Here is a 19,739-nt window from a genome sequence, read left to right on the forward strand (position 1 = left end):
CTTTCTTACTTTTTAATTTAAAAAGTCTTGATAAGAACAACAAAATTTTTCAATTAAAAAGTAAGAAACTTTTTTAAGTCACATATCATACAAAACATTTCTCTCGGGGTGACTACTAATTTGAATGTTCCACATAATTTTTGATAATCCAATATAATTATTTTCTGATCTCTATATCTTACTAAATTTTTAGATATACGTCAGGAAAATCGTTCTTTTCATGTATAAAAAGAATCAGTTATTTTTACAAATCTCTAGATAGGATTTGACATGCTATTTTTATAAATTTTATTAATCTCGTTTATTTAAGTAACTCGATATAGCTTTAATATAAATATATCATCATCGTCCGCATCTGTCCTCCCATTTTCTTTTTCTTCTCCGACCCGCGGGGGAGAAATCCCTTACGTCAGGAAGCGCTTACCGAAATTTCCACTCGTCCAGGGGCACGAGAGCGGCGCGGTCGCGCTTTTGTCTTTAATAATGCTTCTGCAGCGGCGTTATCTCTTACTTTTAGAACGGGCGAGCGGCTGAGCGCGCGGGCGTCCGGAGAGTCGGTCCATTAATTAGGCGGGCCACATTAAGCCGAGCATTAATATACTCCGCTGGCTGTTTTGTTTTATCCCGCAGGAAGGACGTAACCTACCCCGGAGGCTGACGGCGGAGGCGGCCGGGAGTCGGTGGCAGGGAAACGGGGCAGGGGACGAAGGGAATTATCCCGATGCGGGGGCAACCTGCTAATCCGACCTGCCACGCAACGCCAAGCCGCCGCCTTATCCCGGGGGGCTGTTTAAATTCCGTAAATCGCCCGCGAGAGCGTCTCCCGGGTGCCGACGGTGCGCGTTGCCGACGGTGAATGGTCGCTCTCGAGAAATTAGGGAGATAAGATTCGAACCGCGTGCCGTTAGTTACGTGCGAAACACGGGATGCCATCAGCAGAATTCTTCTCTTCAAGAAAATCTATTAAGAAAATCTATCGCTCCATGACGATGAGCGTGTAATAGCGGGATTGAAATAATTAAGCATATAGTTATATAATTAATTTTATTTATGTGATAATTAGTATTAGATTAATTTAGATTGATGTTTTACTTTGTAAATAACCTCTATAGGTTTATTCTGATATAAATTGAAAGTAATAATGATAATAATCATGGAAACTTGGTATATTTAACGTTCGTCATCGATTTATGAGATTAAATCTCAGGAAATGGCTGTTTAGCATAAAAAGCTTTGCAACTGTTTAAAATTCTTTAATATGGTTAATTTCATTCTTAGTTTCTTCCTGGATTTAAATGACTAATATTGAAGAATCTTATAATAATTGCTAAGCTGTTTTTTCTACTAACGTAGCTAATAATTTATTGACCCTTAGTACACACCATTGGGTCATTCATGTCTGTACATTTATTTTCTTCGAAAAACTAAGAGCATCAAAAAATTAATAATAACATTTACTATATACAATTCTTTTAAATATACAACCTTATAAATACTTTTCAAAGATATTGAAATATACTATATGTAAGAACTACTTAATTTTTATGTATTTGTTAAAGTGATGAAAATTAACTCGGGACACAAATAAAAAAAATGGAAAATAATCGTTTACTAAGAGTTAAATAAATAAATAAATAAGCACATATATATATATATACATAAAAGCCATCACAGTAATTTCTATTATTTATCGAGTATAATTTATTTCGTATCTTTGCCATTATCTTCGCTGAATAATATCGGCGTCAATTTTTGCATAGAGAGCTACCGTCGTATTTTTCCAGACGATTACCGAGGAGTGTTCCCACACGTGTGTCTGTAACTACTTCAGTGAAGGAGTTCCCATATCGTCGCCCACTCGAAATCGTCGCTTTCATTGCGCCGCGATAACTTCCGCTGCCGTCGCTGCCGGTTCGTTACTTCACATTTAATACGTAAGCGAAAACGCGCGATAGCGGTACAATACGTTGCGAAATCGGCTTAAGTTTATACTTGGATCGACTCGTCGGGCGCGAGGAATAAGAGCCCCCGGTATAACGACGTAATTTAACGTCCGAAAGGAATATTTCCCACGGAATAAATCTCGCGTAACAGCGCCAGTGAAATCCTCGTTTACCCGGCGTTCAACCCTTGCTAATGGGGGTAATTTAAGGGATGTTTTAAGCGCCCCTGGGTCACACGTGAGCCGCACAAAAAGTTCGCGTATTACGACCGTGGCTGCCGTAATCACGCATTAGCATTCCGAACGGCCGGAGCCGCCATGATATTCCGGATACGCTGAGAACGGCGCGCGGCGTACTTAAACTTCCGTTCCGAAGAGGGAAATCGACTTGTAGCGTTTAAATTTTCTTCGTAATATGACGAAATTGTGCGTAGAATGCGAAATATTTCACCTTCTGTATAGTAAAGTACGAAATTTATTTGACTTTAGGTAATATCCAATTTCCAGAGACTCTTAATTTCATTATTTCTTTTTTCTCCTTTGATTTAAAATATCTACACTAATTAACTACGTATTTAATATACACAGAATTAAGAATGGTTTTGCTGAAGTATCTAAAAATTTAGGTACAGATTTGAAAATATTTTATTGGATCATGGAATAATTAATGATGAGCAATGTTGCGAAAAATTTTGATATTCTAACAATTAATTTAAGCGTCCTACATAATTACTTTGATCCAACAAAATTATTTTCAAATCTGTATCTAGCTAAATTTTTAAATATTTCAGCAAAACCGTCCTTTCCGTATATGCTTATATTTTTCTTTCTCTTTCTGTAATGATGTAACGTGATTATATTATCTCATTGATAATGAAGATGTAACTCAAACATTAACTAACAGCAACAGAACCGTTAGTTATAATTTTCCATTCAACAATATATCATTGGTACATGTTATATAATATGTAATATGTTACATACGTTGTTGTACACTTATATTGTTGAGTGGAAAATTATAACTAACAGTTACATTATTATATTAGTTGATGTTTACTGGGAGTACTAATTTTTCTAATTATAATTATTAAACTGTTATAAGAAATACTCTTACACTTTTAATACATTTTGCTGAAAAAACGATACAAAATGAAGATTGTGAATAACACGAATGTAAAAATTTACACAATTTACCCTTATACGTGATCTATCTCTCGAATCTTTCGTTCGTCGTTCACATAAATTGTACTATATATCTCCACTTGGCGTTTATTCCTTACGATGTACGAACGGCGAATACCGTTTGAAACAATGTAATGCCACTTGAACGAAAATTGTTTTCATTCTTGCCGTAACGACGCGCTTCCCTTAAGCCGTCATCGCGCGCGAATCTCCGTTCTCCCGCTTGAACCTGCCCGACACCCCCGACAGCCAGGAAGAAAAGGCAGTACCGTGAAACGGGCCGTTTAACAAGCTCTTTCGCGCCGATAAACGCGCCCGACGCGTCTCCATTCTCTCCCCTCCCATTTTCCGCCTTTACTCCCTCGCAACTCTCTTTCCCATTCGCCGTGTTCTCTCGCCAGACCACGGCTAATGAAATTCTGGTCAGGTCGCGGAATTCTTTCGTCAGGTGGTGATGCCACCTAACTCCCCGCTGCGTTGTCGGCTCTTGTATTTATCTTTTTTTTCCCCGGTCCCCATCTCTCTTCCTTTCACCCCCTCGCCGGTTTCTGTCTCTACGGTATGGGAGCTTGCAGTCTCCTGACAGCGGTACGGTGAGGACGGCGGACGAAAAGGGGGATTAGGGGACGGAGGGGACAACGGGGGTTGCGTGCGTCCTGGCGCGGAGGGTCGGTGGCTGAAATGGGGTGGTGTGCAGTCAGATTACGCTAAGCTATGCCCGTACGTGCTCGCATGGAAGTTCTACCCCTCACCGGGTTTGCCACCCGGCCTGGGAAAATGTATTTATTGTTGTTTGTCCAGCGTTCTGTATATAGCCGTCGGTAGCGCGAGCGAGATGGGAGTAGGCAGGGGACAGTGGACCGCGGGGTTTTGCTCGAGGTTGAGGTTGAAAAAAAATTGCCCGGGGACGGCCACGACGACGCGGAGTATAAATTCCAGCGACGCTCGCACCTCCGCTCGCGCCGCTCCGGTCCATCCGCTCTCACGGAGCCGCTTTACTCCTTTTTGGGTTTTTCGATCCGCAAAGCGGACGCGTAAATAAACTGGATGACCACCCCGAAGAGATACCGGCGTCCCGACGCTATGCGGAAATGTCCGCGATAGAAGATCACGTTGCGCAATGCGAGACATGCACAATCTAGGAGAAAAGAAACATTCTAGTATACGGAAAAATTCTGCGTTCTCTATATTTCAATTTTATTTCGTAATTAAAGCACTTTGCAAAAGCGTACACATTTGCCATGAAAAATTGAAAAATACCTCAAACGCAATTAACTTAAAGTGAACATTTTTTCGAGAATCGAGTCTGAAGATTACATTTTGAACTAACAAAATTAAAGGAGGAATTCATTTTTTCTTTTTACAATGATATCGCTCCCTTACTTTAAAAGACAGAAACTCAAGAAATTAAGTTTCCAGGAAAGGGGAAAAACTATTTTTCAACTCGACAGAAAATTATTAAATAATCAAATAGTATCAACAAATAGAATATATTTTTAACAAGATCAAATGTAATTTTTGTTATTTTCGTTTTACAACCCTTAGAAAACCAACCTTTATCGAATTGTGACAGTTTTGATTTTTTTTTAAACCATTCTTTTAGTTATGACAATTTTGATGATTTTTTATAATTTTAAGTGAGTTTACTTTTGATGATTGATGGGGTTTACTTAATTTATTCATGATAATAACTCTAAAATCATGTTTTTTAGTTGTGTTTTAGTTTTTAAGTAAGGGAGCGATAGATGGAAAAATACTTCGGCATTCATCAAAGTACGCATTTTGATAGTCATTACTCATGACGATCGCTTATTTCACTAATAATAGGGATTGAGAACTATCGCTGCCGTTCGCCATTCGATCCTCTTGAACTGATACTGCTGACCGTGGCGACGACAAAGGGTCCGTAACTACTCCGGAAACTTTTATCTTGCAGGATTAATGGAGGGATTAAAGTATTTGTGGCTGGATGCGGGCTGATTGGGGTAAATCGTAAAGGGATTAGAACTTGATTGGCTAATTTGTAAGTGTCCCCGGCAGCCGGCGCCAACTTAACGATCGATCGGTCTCCTACCACATACGTGCCCGATGATACTCGCTCAATGGAAAGTACGGGCGAATTGTCCTTCTTAGGTGTCATAATCACGAAATAAATAGATTGTATTCCGCGTATTCATACGATATTAATTCGGAATGTATCGGCCGCTTGTTGATCGGTGTTGGTTCTGGGGCACGTGATTTTAGTCGGAAGATGGCACTCGGATCATCCCACCCCCTTGACAGACCTCGAGGCAACTTAATGTGCGGCCAGTGCAGGCTGCTAGACTGATTTACATCGCGTCCCTTTACCGGACGTAGTAAGCACTGGCCGGCGGGAAGCTGCGGTCAGCTGAGAAACGTAGCCTGTGATCAGTCTCGTGCCGTTCCACATCGAGCGAAACCGACGGTAACTAATCTAGTCTCTCATTTGCACATGCATACTCGATATATGTTAGTGTATCTCGGCCTGTTACGGCCGGTCGCGCAACGGACGAAGAACCAATCAGTGACATTAATTGGAGGAAACTTGGCGGAAGGAATAAGATCTATTTGCGACTCAAAGAGGAAGACACAGTCCGCCATGAAAAAAGTTGATGAATTTTATTCTTATCACGGTAGATCCCAACATCAATTAATAATAACAAGACTGTTATAATTTTCCAGCCAACGATATAATTGTAATATAACAAGTAACAATTAAAACATAACAGTATTATTGAATGGGAAATTATAATTAACAGTTATGTTATTGTTAATGTTTGCTGGGATATTTCTACATGGAAAGAACAATTTTGCTAAAGCATCTAAAAATTTAGATCTAAAATGCAGATGATCTGAAAATAATTTTGTTGGATTATAAATAAAATAATTATGTAGGACACATTCAAACCTGATGATCAGTACTATAAAAAGTATTGACGTTCTAGTAATCAACTTGGTCCGATAAAATTATTTTCAAATTTATATCTATCTAAATTTTTAGATTAACAACATTAAGTGAAATAAACCAAGAAAGATTTAAACATAAATAAGAAAGAATGCCATGTTTTATAGTCAAAGCAGGTTTTGATGCGTAATAATATTTATATGTAAATATAAATTTTTAGATACTTGAGCAAAATCGTCCTTTTTGTGTAGAAAAAAACGCGTTGTAGTTGAAAAAATACGACATGTCGCGTAACTTAGGAGGGCGGACGGGGGTGGAAGAGTAAGCGACAAAACCCTCGGCAGGGAAGAGATACAGGGAGGAGAGGATGCATCGACGCATTAGTTTAACAACCAGACTCCCGTGTCGTTTGTACCCGACTGCTCTCGACCCTCGTTCCGCCTGGCTCTGATCGACGTTTCGAAATATTTTCCGACTGGCGGACACGTCCAGACGCTGCGCTTCCTGTCTCCTTACAATTCCAGCAGACAGGTTCCTACGGCGAAACGCGCCCGGGGACAAAACCGTCCCGCGATGATGGACTCGCCCGAAGATAAGGGGGTATTCATGACGAAGACAAAACGTGGCCGTAACCGCGTAGTTATACAGCGTCGCCAGAGCCTGTGTCCCTCCTCCCCTAACGGCGGCCGGTTTGTCGTTCGCGAGACAATAAACGAAAACTTTTATTATTAATGTTTCACTGCAAGATAACGCGCGTGGCGATCCCGTCGCTGTAACAGAAACGAGCCGGCGATTCTGTTGCGGCGTCCGCGTATCGCTCGCGTTGTTGCTCGCCGACGATTCTTCATCCGCACGCTGCTTTCCTCTCTCTTCCGTTCTTAACCTTCGGATGATACCGAAATGATTTCAATTCGTAGGTAACCGTTATACTGAAAGCGAATAACTGTAAGCGTAGGAATGCTAATTAAATCATTATTAAATTTATTCTAGCTGAGAGAGAGGGAGAAAGAGAGAGGAACATTCCTCGAATTGTTTGGCATTGCGGGGATAAATTCCACGCTTTGTACAAATTTCGGCGAAGGCGGCGTGGGCGTCTGATGCGGCACGTGAGATTAACTCGGGTTCTCTATTCTAGTTGAGGCTTGATCACAAGTAACTCATTCGAGGCGGTCTGTCCGCAGTAAGACGAAGGTCCGGACACTTGGGACATATTCTTGGTCGTTGCACGTGAGTTAGGGCCGCTCCGGAAATCGTAGCCGTTAACAGCTAACGTAAATAACATAGAAGCGGTTTACGCCACGGTCAAAAGGGTCCACGTTTCTCGAACAATCTTCCCATTTTCCGTTTTCCGACGCTTGATCCGAATTTTGCAAAATGGAATTATTATTTCAAATTATTGTTCGCTGTTAATTATTTATTAACCTAAAACGATACATAATATAAATTTAAATTAAAATAAGCGTTCTACTGCATTAGAAACAATGTTATAAGCGATGTCTAATTAATCTTTTTTGTCTGCAATCTGAATCTTTTCTGGCACAAGCGAAATTTCACTCTTAAATTTCACCTTCATTTTTACTCAAATTTCAAATTTATTAAATAAAGGTTTTAACATTTTGATAAAAAACTTAGTAATATAATAGAATTGAAAAATAACTCTGAATTTTTTTGAAAACTTAGAACAGTAAAAAAGCTTCGGCTGGACAAAAAGACCCAAATTAGCAGATGGAGGGAGTAAAAATCTGATTACGCAAACAGACAGAGGGGTAACAATCAATTAAAATATAAACAACATTAAATTAATGTGTGAATAACACAACTAAAATACCTTTTCGATCTGAGCTAGATCTTAGTGCTTCATAATATTTCAGTATGAATTTATACATATCCGATTCTGTAAAAATATAAGTTATTTTTTAAAGATTCGCGCTAAATGGAGTGATACATCACTGCGATAGATATGAAAGGAGCAATGGTCACCCAATCCCTTGAGTTCAATAACATTTTATTACTTTTAACATGTGTGTCAAAATGTGAATCAATCCATTTCTATGGTTAGTTATTAAAGTCAATATTAATATGTACACTTACATGTAAGGAAACACGTGGAAGTATTCCCCTTCGATTTTGAGGAGTTTTTAATATGTTGTTTTGAGATGAAAATAAAGAATATGTATTTTTTTTATACGTGTACTTTTAGGAAACGAAAATATCATTTAAAAGAATTTTTTTTAGAAGAATGTTTTCTTTTCTTTTAAAATGAATATCGTTGAAAGTATAAGAGATAGAAGAAAATGTTTGAAATAAAAGTCAAATGGTTTCAAGAGTATTTTATAATAATAATTTTTTAAAATTTGTTTAAATAAAACATTTTTATTTATAAAAAATAAAAATTAAAGAATTTCTTTTACATTATAATTATTAAATATTCTTAAAACCATTCAACTTTTATTTTAAACATTTTTTTTATCTCTTATACTTTCGACGATATTCACTTTGAAAGAAAAAACCGATTTTCTTCTAAGCGATATTTCACTCGCTAAAAGTGCGACTGGGTATGTTTAAAAAATATGTCTCTTATTTTTGTCTACAAAACAACATAAAAGCTCATAAAAATCGGAGGGGGAGACAGCACTTTCATGTGTTTTCTTGTTAGTAAATAATAAATTAAATTTGAGTTAATTTAATACATTTCTTGAGTTAAATTTTTTAACTCCATTGTTTTAGTTAAATTATTATCGATATATTGAATAGGCATGGCAAGATATAGAGAAATGATTAAAACCATTTCAAATTGGGCATAATTTGACGTTATAAATATAAAAGTGTATAGTACGTATGATACCGACAATTTCAATTTATTTCTCTTGCTGAGAATTAAATGATATTAAAAGAAAACGCTTGACCGATAGTGAACCTTTTTGTTTTATCATCGCGCTATCGATCTTAGTCTTTATTGCGAAAAATCGAGTTTTGAACAAGTTAGCAGTAAACGATCGACATAAAGGGCAAAGATTATGGAGAGAAGGAAGAGAGAGAAAGAAAGAGAGAGAGCGAGAGAGAGAGAAAGAGAGCAGGGCGTTAGCTATTCTTCGTAGTCGCTGTCTATGTGTTTCGACAGCAACCAGTTAGGACGTGGTCGGTCGCGAACGAGAACACTTAATCCGAGTGGTGCTCGATTAAACCGGTGACAGGGAACGTCAGGCCGCTGCCGTGCACCGTGATATATCGCTGCTCGGGAAGAGTCTGTAAAAGCACGAAGAGCAAAGGGAGGAATTTATGTGCATCCACGGTCTTACGGAGAAAGCGACGAGTGTTACAGCGTTCCGGATTGAACTTGTTGATTCTGGAAAGAACGACTTAGGATAACATTCGAATTACTTCAATTTAGAAAGGGAAGATTCTCTTGAATTCAATTAATCTAAAGATTTTCTTAAATTACGTCGCGAAGAAACTTCGTCTCGATGGCAAAGAGTTGGTATATTCGGATCATAAGTATAAACGCACAAAAAATCTCGTGTTAATTATATGGAAATTCTGTATGCAATAATGATATTAATTAGTCGTTAATAATGCGGTCGAAATCACCAATGGTTACTTCGATTAATCCGTCCGTCTCTGTCTCACACGAAGCAAAATACAGGGTATGGCACACAGGGGTAGGAGGACAGGCGAGGATAGAATAGCTAGGAGATAGTCTGCGAGCCAGCCGATAGCGGCAAATGACCATTGCTGACATCACATCGTCCTAGTATACTCCCCGATAATTATGTACACGTTTACACGTGGCTACCCAGCAGGCCGTTGCTTGGTCAGCCTTTGCTTAGGATCTTGATGACCAGTCCTTTTGTTAGTCTCAGTAGGGACTAAGTGAATGCAAGAAATATGCGGAGAGGGAATGAAACGATATATCACAGGATACAAGATAAACTTCCATCTCTCCATATATGAACATAAATTTTTAAGCGATTTTTTTCAAGTAAATTTTTAACATACAAACTGCGAGTTTATTCATTATACATTTATTGGAGTTCGAATTACTGATTTCAGAAAGGATATCTTATTTTAAAATTATTATTTTTTACGAAATAAAAAAAAATATATTTTAACATAAATACAATTACATAAAAATATTTTATTATCATTCTATTGACTTATGTATAAATCAGTAATTAAATTGAGGTCTTTTCTATATAAATGTCCATTATAAAAAAAGTATGGTTTATAAGGAAATGACATTACTGCTTTTGACAATTTTGAAACAAAGCACTTTTTGAAATAAGTGATTCAATGACTACATTTAATGCAAGATTTTACTGAATTCTATAATGTCGCAAATTCTTTCACTCTCCAGAGCTGACAGTGAGTCTATTGATTGAACCCACTCAATTATAAATCTCTTTATCAAAAATGTCAAACAATTCAATTTTCTTTATGCTATATTCTCTTATTAAAATACATAGTTATTGTTAGTATTTGTTCTCTTTTATGAGTTATGTTATTTTGATTCCTTGAAATTATTCAGTATTGTTTTAACTCATAATGATGAAACATACCTATTTTTTGTGACATTAAAGAAGCATACGGGTCCTTGGAACCCATTAAAGTTTTTTAGTATTAGTTTTAGAAGTTTCACAAATTTTTTAAATGTAAAAAATTGCAACACTTGAACTTATCATAAATATAGTACGATAATTAGCCTATATGAATAGAATAAAGTTGTAAAAAATAAGATTGTGAAACATAAAATTTTAAACAATGTTAAATACAGTATCTTTTAAAACCGTAATGTGAAAACCCAACAAATCAGAAATAAAGGCCCTAAGCAGTAATAAAATTCTAAATTATTATGTTATTTAAAAATTAGGAAAACATTCCAGCATCACCAGAATCCATATATTTTAATTACAAGTTAATTCACATAAATTATATAGGTTTTATAGATCTAGCGTCAATATAGTAATTGTGTTACAGTCTTTAACGTCAGCTCTGAAGGCTTAAACAAGATCTACAAAGCTGCTGTTTCGCGTATGCTTCTTATCGATAAACGCCACCGCGAAATATCACGTTCGAGGAAGATCAACGACGGAACCTCCGCCAAGCGAGTGAGTCGCTATTCGAGAAAGTCAGGTCAGCGGAGTTATTGTTTTCGCGACGAATGCACATAAAATAATAGAACCTCGAAAGTGCGGCGGAGTGCGGGAGAGGGCGGAAAAAAAATATCGCGCGTAATACGAGCGACAGCGCCATAGGGGTTCCGCACACTTCACGTATGGCGGCCGAGGAACTATTGTCGACGGACGCCGCGTCTCGCGCCGGCGGCGGTGGGCAAAAGATACGCCCGTTCCCGGGGCACTTCGGATTTATCGCAAGTTTAACATTACACAGAAGTTGGAAACGGCGCGAGGGATTGTGCCGGATATTTATACGGTTTGAATGCACGCACGAGGATCACTCTAATGGTTTTATTATACTGATACCCGCGGGATTTCTTGGTGGACGCATTCGCACCCGCATGATTTCCGCGACTTCTCGTTTCGAGGTATCGCAAGTCTTTCTCTCCGCCAGGAGAGAGACATGAGGAAGATCAGATATAAAAATTCCGTGGCGGCACGGTTATACGCAGTGACGGGATGGCGCCTTTGTCTCGGCGAAAAATTTAGCTCGAATTACCGAAATTTAATTTTAAAAATGCAACGGCACCAAAATGAAACATTTTTTAATGTGCCAGTTGCAGATCATGTTTTATCACAGGAAAAAAAAGTTGGTACTTTTATTCTAGTGTACGACCCGAGCACTATTATTCTCACGCACTTCGGCGGACACCCTGTATAAACTATGAAGCGAACCGTGGCGGAGCGGATGATGGTTCCGAAATGTGGCTTCGACGCATCTTTTCTATCGGCGAGGACGATTTATCATCCCGAACGTTCCATAGGAATATTGAATACGACAAGATAATCTCTCGACACCCCTCCCTCTCCCTCGCCGCCGCCCCTCGCCTAACGCCCAGGACGATCCCCGTTTTGCGGTGGAGTCGGTAACGGCCGTGCTTAATGTACCGCACCGGGCCGATAAGCTGTTATACCGTCGTCGTGACGTGGCCTCCAGTTTTTGCCCCGCGAAGCGCAAACATCCCTTTCTTCGCCGTGACGCACGTGACAGTGACAGCATTCACTGTCATGACGTTATCAGTCTGCGTTGCAAGCCGGTTTGATGGCACGCGAAAAGGGTTAAACAACCGTTTGAAATGACGCTGTACGATAAACAACACCGGCACTGTAATTTATGATTACGCGCGAATGTGAATTAGAGTCTCTTTCATCATTCTCCAGTTAAGTTAATTGATGATTAAATCAGTCATCATGATTGCCAACACGAGAACTAAATACAGTTTGTCTCATTGTCAGAAGAGGAAGAGAGAAAACATGTTTTGATACACTGAACTGTTATTAGCACTTTTGCGAGTTAGGCGGTTTTTTATTTTCTGATTAACTTAATTAGATCTGATGATAATGTAAAAATTGTATTTTTCTATGATTAATCTAAACTAAACTGATGGTTTTGGACACTGAAAGGACGGTTTTACTGAAATATCTAAAAATTTAATTAGATACAGATCTTAAAATAATTTTATTGGACTATCAAAATATGTTTTTATGTAGGATGCTCAAAGTAGTTATTAAAATGTCAAAACTATTTGCTCATCACGCTTGAGATTCCTGTATCATAGATTCTTGTAGCAACAAGAAGTACAAACAAAATGAATTCTGATCATATGCATGAGAATTCTGATTATCATAATTGAATTTCTGGTTATCTCGATTGATAGATTTAACTACGAGTGTCTGATTTGTGCTTTTCTATTGAATGTAACTACCAGAATTCCAATTAATGCGGCAAGACTTTTTTCCAGTTTACGGCCGGATTTCCTGGCATTGCCCTACGGTGTTTATCGAACAGTTTGCGTCGTAGGATCGTGACGAACAAGAAAAAGAACGATAAGCCCGTCTATATTAAGGCAACACCGTTCCCAGCTTTGTTGGCTGCGTCGTTAGCTTTATCGTGCAAAGCTACCGTCAATGTTAGCAAGAACGCCAATCCTCCTGCAGTTGCGATAGGAAGGTAATCGCAACTCGTAAACTTCTCTCGTAATATTCTCATTGGTACAAGTATTTCAATTTTTCGCTCGATTGGATTATTGAATTTTAGAGATTGAAACTGTATGGAGATCTCCTCGTGGCTTGAAAATATTTGCTGAGGTTTACAGATATGTTTGATTTCCTTTATATGAAGGTGATATAAAATTTCAAAAAATTACGCAGCGCAAACATTTGAAGAGCCGACAACAGTGAGTATTTTTCGATGTGTTACATCTCTCTCGGCGCGTTACACGGGAAATATTTTCATAACATCCGTTTAATCTCCTATCAGAGCGTATTTTTCAAGTACCACACGTTTGACAGAGTTTTTTAATTGATATCCCGCACTGTGCGGCGCGTACCGTCAAATTTATGAGTTATCAATACTGAAAGCTGGATTTAGTATTTTCTACTGGTATCTGTATATATATCATATTTCAAAAAACAAAAACAATAATAATAGAAACTAAAGATAAGCCGAGTGGCGTCAGCAAAGGTTTCCTCTCGGGAAAACGAGTTCTCAGGTATTAGGAAACATGGCACGAACTTTCATCGCTATCGGTCCTATATCTATAACTTTGCCAAATTTCGCATTCAAAACTGAACGAGAGAGAGAGAGAGAGAGAGAGAGAGAGAGAGAGAGAGAGAGAGAGAGGAGGGAGATGGAAAGGATTAGCAGCTTATCTTCCCGAATCACGCGGTCTCTCGATACGCTTTAGATGCTCTTGCCTGGTCAAGATGGTAATCGAGATCTCGCGGCTTAATTATGCGAAGTTCAGTCGACGGATCCGAGCAGTTATGCTAATCCGACCTTATTAATAAGGACTCGAGTCGTAGCACAGAACGGTAGCCCTAACCCTTCGTTAAGACCTTCGATCCCCCTCCATCTTCTTCCCCCGCCGTCCTCGCAGCTTGGAATTGCACCCTTTGAATACCCCGCCATCACCGGGGTAAGCGAGATTTCTCATATAATCGTTTTATCCCCCGTTTACTTTCGGGGACCTTCCGCGACGTACTTGGGAAAATCAGCACGCCCTGTAACGCTTTTTGGATTAGCGCCAGTCATTCATTAAGAACAGCTTATCCTTTCGGAGTCGACGTATTTTTGTGACGAAAATCTGACATTTATAGGTATTACGTTGAATTATAAAAGTAATCAACTAAAATTTTGAATCTTTATTTAAATTTAAAATTAATCTGCATTACGTATAAATGATTATCGAAACTGTAGCCTATTTTATTCTATATCTTTTTTTTTATTATTTCTTCCTGTTTCTTATTCTAATCGTGAGAGTTGTGATGCCGCAATGAAATTGATTTATTGTTAGGTTTTTTACGATGTTTAACATATCTGTAATGCGCTTCTGGGCCAAAGTTAACCAGCATCGTGACGCTTACTATCCCCGCGAATTAAAACGACAGTACGTCAGCTCTGAACAACAAGATCAATGACCACGCCTACCGCGACCGCATGCGGTACAATGGGAAATCTAACGAGTCCAGTTAGGGAAAATAATAGTTGTCGTCGGCTACGCGCTCGCTTTGTCACTGGACCCGGGCGGACAAAGGCGCCGTCATCGTTTTTGACGGTGCGCCGTCGGCTTTGAATAACCAGGAGCGACACAGGTGTCACGACAAGTGGTTCGCTCTGACAGCCGGTTATCGGTTATCGGTTATCGGCTATCGAGAACTTTCGAACTTACTGGTCCTTGACAAGACGGCGCGTCGAATTTTACTGTTGACGTGCCCGCGAATCGCGATGTCGCCCTCATTTGAGATCTGCGAGGGTTAATCACGATCCTCTGCGACGCGACGTGATGAGTACTAAAAGGACGCTAATCGCGTATCATCTTTATCAATCACCAAAACTGGACAGATAGACGGCTGTGTTGTGTCATAAACATTTTGAACGACGATCGAAACTTTCGAATAAAGGAATGAAAAATTCGTGTTGAATTACTTTGAAATGACATCCTATTCATTTTGCATTACATTATCGCGTTGATAGAAAAGTAACATAAGTAAAAAATTATAAGCATTAAGGTCGCAGTGTTTGGACTTTGAGATCTTATGATATAGTAGTATGATATAGTAAAGGATACATATGTACAATATATATATAATTGAATACATACTTATAATTGTAAGCTATTACAGACTTTAATTTGCGCTCCCACGTTATGTGTAGATCGGTATAGTATATGTGTGACTGCGTTAAGTCATTGCGAGTATCGCAAAAAAATATTTGTCGAGACAAGTCCGGGGAGTAGCATCGCTAATTGTGACAATATATAATACTTGATTCTATCCTACATCTTTCTGCTTTTCTTTTATTTCTCTTAGCTCAAGATTGACTATCCGTCTTAAGCCATAATTATACTATCTTAGACTTTGAGAGTCTAAAAAACGTGAAGATGAAAACGAAACTTTGAAAGCGAATCAATGCAATCAAACATATTGTACAGTAATAACGGTATTAAGATAAATTAATGTATAGAAATTCAGAATAAAGTCAAGAATTAACGAGATTTAAAGAAAAACGATTAAGTTTGCAGAAGAATAAAACGATAATATCTATTGTATTCTCAGAAGTAGTTGATCAACTTCAAATGCGATAATTTATCTTACACGATGATATAACGAGGAAGATACGATCGAATCATAATCAAGTGGACATAAGATGCTTCTGCAGTCAACGAGATGCGGATCTGGTTTCACGGCTGCCTCTGAGGAGGAATGGATGGCAGAAGGGACGGTTCTGGCGGTTACAGCGGGGCATGGAAACGTTAGAGAGACCAAGGGGTTGGGGTAGAGTTAGTTTCCGTGGCATTGACGTTCCACAATACAGCTCCGATGCCGTTGACACCCCTATTTGCAACGACCCCGACGCAATCTCTCGTCGCGCGAAACTGCGTACCGAAAATACGCCAAGGCGGATTTTATTCAGCCTCTTCCGGCTTCTCCACGCGCTTCCGGGCGAGTCCGGAAGCCTCCGGGGACGACTCCGTCGTGGGTCTGCCGGAGTATGAATTCTTTCGAATGTCGTGAGAAAAATAATCGCTTCTTTGGTATTAGTTTCGTGTTTTATCGCTTTTTTTTTTATTTTGTACAGCAAACTATCGGAAGAGGTTGCAATTATTTTTTTCGAATGAGTGAACATAAAATTATGACAACTTCCTGTAGATTCCTCAGTTTTTCTTTAACTTAGCAATGAAAGGGGAAGGACTTGGATAGTCATGGTAATAATAGTGGCGATCGATGAGACGTCGTAGATGTAACGAGTATTCGTGGTGTATCTTGAAGCTCCCTCTCGATCTATGATCGATCGAGTCTCCTTTGGAGACGCGCTAATGGCTTCGACAAGCGTTACGGTTGTAACTCCAATATCCTACCGTCAGCGGGAACGGGGCTGCGAATTCGTCGCGTAAATTCTATTATCGTGCGGCTTATCGCGAGTATTCGTAGTACAATGGATAATATCGGCGCTTACCGTCCTCGAACGACCGTAAGCGTCGATCGGTGACGTCACTATCAGTTGTTTCCGCCTCACCAGGCACCACTCCATGCTATCCCGGCAAGATGGCGTCGGTTCACCAGCGCGATTCGCTCGCATATGCATCCGGAGATTTAGTGTGTTGCAAAAAACGGGGAGAATGGTAAAGATCTGTCTGCAAGCGGCAACATGTTCAACGCCTACGCGTTGAATACGGTTAATCTTCAAACTAGCGCGCTGTTTGTTTTAAGTGATTTTTCAATAAATATTTAACTCCCTAATTTTGGATGTTATTTAACTCCCTAATTTTGGATGCATGTTATTTTCTTCGACTATGTTGTGAAAAATTGTTTATAATAAATGTTTTCGCTGCTATACGTAATTTTAAGTTACAATCTTATTCTTTTTACCTTCAAAATGAAAAGAAAAATTGTTCAATTACGTTAACTTTAAGCAAAGATATGTTAATTTAAACTTTAAAGTTCGTTGAACCTGCGAATATTATTTAAGGAAATTTCGGAGCAAATGCTGATTTAGGTTACAAAAAATTGCAGTTTTAATAACTATCCATTACGTTCTATATCTATTGCAAAGTTTTAATATGAAAATGTTAAAAAACATTATTTTTTATTGTTTATTGTGGTACGAAATTACGCATGAGAGCTAATAGTAAAAAATAGGCGAAATTGATGAAAAATCTAAAACCTGAATGACACTCGTTTGAATTATGATGCTTCCTCAAGAGACTCCAAGTTTACTCTGCGAATCTTCCATAGTCTCTACCAAGTGAATCCTATTAGGTTGCATCTGCCCGTTGGGGAATCATTAGTTCCATAGAGCTGCTAAAAGACCATTAGCTCGCGTCCATCTCCCGACGGTGCAAAGCTCGATTCGCGATCTTGCTTATCTCGGGGCGGCACGGACGCAGACCATCTAGCTCGGGGATATTTTTGCTGGTGGCCTATCCGAGCGTTATCTTTCACGCCGGTACGTACCGATAATGGTGGCAGTCATTCGCGGATGATACGCTGAGATAGCCCGAACGATAGGCGAGGACGGAAAATGCGGCGGCGGCGGCGGTCGAAATCCGGCTAATGGTTTCACTGAATCAAACCGGGTGGCTGGCGTTTAACGGGGCAAACAGACAGAAAATGGAGCGCGACCGCATATAAAGAGTCGATGATAACGAAATGATATATGGCGACCGCGCTCCCGTTCGCTTGCTCGCTCGCTTACTCGTGCGAATGTATTTATGGGGAAGTGAGAACCAAGCCAAACCCGGACGTTGCCTTGCCCTGCCCGTACTCGGGTCCAGAGGCCCTTTCGCCTCGGCTTCGACGATACACCCTCTATATAATGCAACTTCCACCCCCTCCGTGGCTGGTGGTGATTGATCGGCGTGGAGATACCCAGCGATATTCACCGCGGGATTAAGTGAATGCGCGGCCACTTAATAACCCTTATATTATATAGCCCTCTATCTCTCGAGTCGAGTAAATGCGCGCGCTTTCATTGTGTTTGCCGCTCGGGTGTCATTAGGCGTCGAAGAATATCTGCGCCGTTATTCGCTGTAAATGGTGATTCTGATGGTTTATGATTATTTCGAGAGAAAGTCTGAGGGTCGCCTTAACCTTTAGGAATGAGGATTTGTTTTTCTTATAGACTTTTTACACTAAGTAATATAGAAGTCAGTAATCAATGACTGCGTGAAGATGGCCGAATTTCATTTTTACGATTTAAAACTTATAAGATTACGTTATGACTGATCAATCACAGTGCCTTGTTGCTTGCTTTAAGAATTGTTATCCTTTTGATTGACTGAAATATTGTGCAGTTAATGATCTAATGTGATATATTTTGAATGCAAGTTTCTCAAGATTTTTATGACTTCTAATTTTGATTTACTAGTCTGATATGAGTGGTGACAAATGACTTATTATAGAAAGCCTTTTACAGTTTTTTCTTGAATATGATTTGATTCACTGAGAAAAAGAAATTGTTCATTTAACTAAATTAATTTAATTTGTCTTTATTTTTTTCATCGAAGAATATATATATATATATATTTAAATCAAATATATAGATATGTTTGACTTAAATACATTCTTCATCGAAAGAAATAAAGACGAACTTAAATTAGTTTGGTCAAATGAATAATTTTTTTTTAGTGTTATATTTCTTTTATTATTTCGTAATATTTCTGAAATATGACACTGTTTTAGCGTCATTACAGTGGTTTTCTCGTTTTGTAAAGGTTAAAGCATGTCAATCCTTTCAAATAGAATGACATAAAATAGATCGTGTATTTTAACCATCGTATCTCTAATTAGACACTGACTCGTGAGAACCTTTAATAAGGTTAATGCGACAATTGAAGCGGAAGTTACGTCGGTCCCGTGAGAGAAGGAAATTCACGGAGAAGCTTAAGAATATCTAATATGTTTTCACTGTCGCGCTGCTTACCGAAGCGTTGCTTAATTATCTTCCCCAAGTAATGGCAGGATAATTCAATAGTGTCGTCTGATAATTATCGATTCCATTAGCTAAATGTGCTATAAAAATCGTTCCTTCTGGCAAGGTTTAATCTACGATGGGGGTACAAAACGAACATATTAATATGAAGTTTTCTCGATAATGGTAAATTTCTGTAATAATATTGACATTAATGTGTCCAGTGAAAGTTTGCAGTTTTTAATTTATTTTGCCAAAGGACAAAAAATGAAGCGCAGGTATATACGAAATATATTATGCATTTCTTATGTCCATTTCTCCTAATTTAATTTTCTCAATTTACTCCTTTTCTAAATTAAAAAAATTTTTTATCTTTTTCTTAGAACTAGAAAATGATAAGAAATGAGTTAAATCAAGGTTAAAGTTAATCTATATTGGTAGAAATGGATATTAACGTTAATTTAAAAATCTTCTATTGAATTTTTAAAAATATCTTTTGAGTATTCTCGTAAAAGAATTAATCATATAAAAGTACACTGAAAAAAAAAGATTAGCTGCTGCAGCAAATTAGATGGTAAAATATGGCATAGCATTTTTAATTGG

The 19,739-nt window shown here is 38.6% G+C and overlaps 1 protein-coding gene across 1 annotated transcript in view; it reads right to left on the reverse strand.

The window, feature by feature from the left end:
• Positions 1-19,739, reverse strand: part of LOC108720418 (LIM domain only protein 3) — a 117,220-nt gene that overhangs the window by 59,864 nt on the left and 37,617 nt on the right. The gene's annotated exons all lie outside the window — the stretch shown is intronic.

The sequence above is a fragment of the Mycetomoellerius zeteki genome, unplaced genomic scaffold (genome assembly GCF_001594055.1).
Source record: "Mycetomoellerius zeteki isolate Tzet28-1 unplaced genomic scaffold, Tzet1.0 scaffold15, whole genome shotgun sequence".
In the NCBI taxonomy this organism is placed as follows: Eukaryota; Metazoa; Arthropoda; class Insecta; order Hymenoptera; family Formicidae; genus Mycetomoellerius; species Mycetomoellerius zeteki.